This window comes from Grammomys surdaster, unplaced genomic scaffold (assembly GCF_004785775.1).
Source record: "Grammomys surdaster isolate TR1022 unplaced genomic scaffold, NIH_TR_1.0 125752, whole genome shotgun sequence".
Classification (NCBI taxonomy): domain Eukaryota; kingdom Metazoa; phylum Chordata; class Mammalia; order Rodentia; family Muridae; genus Grammomys; species Grammomys surdaster.
In genome coordinates this window covers 864,495-868,385 of record NW_021620584.1, presented here as the reverse complement: position 1 = coordinate 868,385, position 3,891 = coordinate 864,495, and the positions used below count along the sequence as shown (strand labels likewise).

General features: G+C 37.1%; 1 non-coding gene across 1 annotated transcript; it reads right to left on the bottom strand.

The window, feature by feature from the left end:
* Positions 1–972: 972 nt before the first annotated feature.
* LOC114639828 lies at positions 973–1,179 on the bottom strand. Its single transcript, XR_003714064.1, has one exon. It is a non-coding gene; the product is annotated as a small nucleolar RNA U3 (small nucleolar RNA).
* Positions 1,180–3,891: the final 2,712 nt, after the last annotated feature.

Genomic DNA, 3,891 nt, shown 5'->3' with positions numbered 1-3,891 from the left:
CTTAGATTGCCTGGAGCTGTAGTTGCAGGCAATTGTGAGCTATATGCTCAATATGAGTCCTGCGAAAGGAACTCAGGTCCTCTGTAAGAGCAGTGTGTGTTCTTCATCATTGAGCAATCTCTCCAACCCTTCTAATGGAGTTTGGTTATTCTTGTCTGTTTTTAAAGGATAGTATTATGAAAAGTGTGAAAATAAGTTGTATAATGCTATAAAATTATTTTATACTGTTTCAGTACCACAGCAATACATTAGGAACAATGTTTTAAATACTGACACACTATTTTCTTAAGAATGTGAATAGTGTTTCATGATGCTTAAACAACATAATTTGATCCATACATGAGTTGTTTAAAAGCTGTCAGTATTTTAAATATTTTTTCAGCAAATAACTTGCTCACAACTCATAGAGTGTTGTCAAATTAGTTTCTTAGATGTTCTGGAATGGCTGTTTGAAAGCAAACATATTTTGAATTTGAGACAGATTTCCAGACACTTTTTCAGAAAATTTGTACCGATTTGCACTCTCTAATAATGATGTGAGAGACTCAGCTACATCCTTTTAGGTATTAATAATACAATACTTGACAAGCACATGAAAATGTGTTGTTTTATTATCTTTTGATCATTAGTGAGATTGGAAATTTTTTCATTAGTGAGTATTTGCATTATTTTGTGAGTATGGGTCTTTTGATAGTTTAAAAACTAGATTGTTCCTTCTTCATCAAAATAGATTCAAAAGTACATGGTAGTGATTAAATATATTAGTCCTATACATTAAAAATACTTTACTTGACTTTATTTATGGTATACTTTCTAGAGTAAAAAAAAATTATGATTTAAAATATTCAAGATTTAAATATTTTCTTGTATGATTTCTGATCTTTAGGTTAACCTTAGACTAATCACAATATAAAAATATCCTGATTAAAAATGGTATCTTTTCTATTTTTCTTTTCTCAAATAGAAAGTCTTTCATATTGTGTTTCCTTTAGCTCTCCCAAGGGGAAAGAAGAAAGATCATCAATGGCAGAAGGCTGTGGCAGCATAGGCGCAGAAAGAGCTCGCTTTGTGCTCAGGAGAGAACACTGCATCTCAGCCTCCTGGTTTTAGGTACTCTGCATGTTCAGAGAAGTTTCTCTAGTAGTGAAGTTCAGATATGGTTCCTAAAAGTTTAGTGTTTGGTATCAGATATTTACTCATAAAATTACATTTTTTTTTTTTGTAGAGTTGGCTTCTTGTACAGAATAATAGGAAGTCGGTATCCTTGCCAGTTAGTTTTTGTCTACTTGACAAAGAGTTACCTGGGAACCCAGTTGATTAATTGCATCTAACAGATTGGTCTGTGGGGATAGGTTTTTGATTATTGATTGATATGGGAGGGCCTTGCCAGCTGTGGGTGGTGTCACTCCCTGCATAGATAGTGTCTGGGTTTGTATAAGAAAGAACACTGAGCCAGCAATGTAAACCAGTAAGAAACTTTCCTCCACTGGTCTCTGCTTCTAGCTTCTGCATTGGCTTTCATCCAGGATGGGCAGTAGCCTGTAGAACAAAGAAACACCTTTCTCTCCAAACTGATTTTTGTCATGGTGCTAATCACAGCAAGAGAGGAAAATGAGGACAGTTTCTTTCCAAAGGAAGGGTGATTGTCTCAATTATATTTATTTTATACTTATTCACTCCATTTATTTGGAGTTATTATTTCATCTTCACTTAGATCTTCATTATTTTAAATGCTTCATTTTTTATTTTTTAATTATTTATTTATTCTTCTCTCATATATTATAACCCCATCATATTTCCCTTCCTCTCCTTCTCCAGTCTCATCTCCCAAACCTCCTCTGTCCCCAGATCCACCCCCTCTATCTCCTCTCAGAAAAGAGCAGGCTTCTCAGGGACATCAACCAAACATAGCATGATACGACCAGGAGCATACCATCACATCAAGGCTGGACAAGACAACCCAGTAGGAAGAAAACAGCCCCATAAGTAGGCAAAACAATCAGGGAAAGCCTCTGCTCCCATTGTTAGGATTCCCACAAGAACACCAAGCTACTCAGCCATTGTTAATATATATGCAGAAAACTGAGATCAGACTCCTACAGGCTCCCCAATCTCTTCATGAGTCCATGAATCCTGGTCAGTCGATTCTATGTTCTTATCGTGTGTCCCTGATACCTCTGGTTCCTCCAGTCCCTCCTCCTCCTTCTCAGCAGGACTCCTGGAGCTCCATGTAAATGTTTGGCTGTGTTACATTGCATCTGCTCCCATCGGGAGCTTGGTGAAGTCTCTGTGGTATCTTTGGTGAAGATTCTGTTATGCTCCAGTCCCAGAACATTCTGTAGGCAGGACAAACAGTATGTCAAAATTTTGTGGCTGGGTTAGTGTCCCAATCCCTCCACTTGTGGTCTTTCCTGGTTATAGAAGATGGCTAGCTCACGCCAAGTTATTCTTGGGGGTTCCACGAAGTTTTCATTGCGCTAGATTTCTACCTTGCCCCCCTTAATGTCCCCTAACTCAGTCTTATCTCCCAGTATTTTTCCCTACTCCTAACCTGATCCCTCCTTACCCTTTCTCCCAGTATTTTTTCCCTACCCTCAACCTTACCAACTCCCAGTCAATCCTTGAAATCTATTCTATTTCCCTTTCCCAGGAAGATCCTTTCATCCTACTTAAAGCCCTCCTTCTTACTTGGCCTCTCTAGGTCCTAATATTCACTTATAAGTGAGTATATACTATGTTTATTGTTCAGGGTCTCACTTAACTCACTTAGGATGATTTTTTCTAGTTCTATCAATTTGCCTGAAACTTTCATGATGCATTAAAAAAAAACAGCTGAGTAATACTCCATTGTGTGAATGTACTATATTTTCTTTATCTATTCTTCATTTGAAGGACATCTAGGTTGTTTCCATTTTCTGGCTATTATGAATAAAGCCCCTTTGAATATAGTTGAGCAAGTGTTCTTGTGTTAGGGTGGAGTGTCCTTTGAGTATACGCCCAGGAGTGGTATAGCTGAGTCTTGAGGTAGGTCAATGCGCAATGATCTGAGAAACCACCATATTGCATTCCAAAGTGGCTGTGCAAATCTGTACTCCCACCAGCGATGGAGAAGTGTTCTCCTTGCTCCACATCTGGACCAGCCTGTCACTTGTATTTTTGATCTTAGCTATTTTGACAGGTAGAAGACGGAATCTGAGTCATTTTGATTTTGCATTTCCCTGGTGGCTAAGTAAGAATGTTGAACATTTCTTTAAGTGTTTCTCAGCCATTTGAGATTTCTCTATTGAGAATTCTCTGTTTAGATTGGTATATATCACTTTAAATTAGATTATTTAGTTTTCTGATGTCTAGTTTCTTGAGTTCTTTACATATTTTGGATATTAGCCCTCTGTCAGATATGAGATTGTTGAAAATTTTTTCCCATTCTGTAGGCTGCTGTTTTGTCCTATTGACAATGTCCTTTGCCTTACAGAAGCTTTTTAACTTTCATGAGGTCCCATCTTTTTATTTTTGATCTTAGTGTTTGCACTATTGATGTTCTGTTCAGGAGACTGTCTCCTGTGACAATGTGTTCAAGATTATTACCAGCTTTCTGTTTTTATCAGTTACACTGTATCAGGTTTTTTGTGATGTCTTTGATACACTTAGACTTCAGTTTTATGTAGGGTGATAGATATGGATCTATCTGTGTTCTTCTACAGGCACACATCCAGTTAAACCAACACCATTTTTCGAAGATGCTTTCTTTGTTCCATTGTATATTCCTGTCTTCTTTAACAAAATTCAGATGTCCATAGGTGTTTGGATTTATGTCTGAGACTTCCATTCAATTCGACTGAAAACCTGTATATTTTTATGCCAATACCATGTCACTTTTATACTTCTGTAATA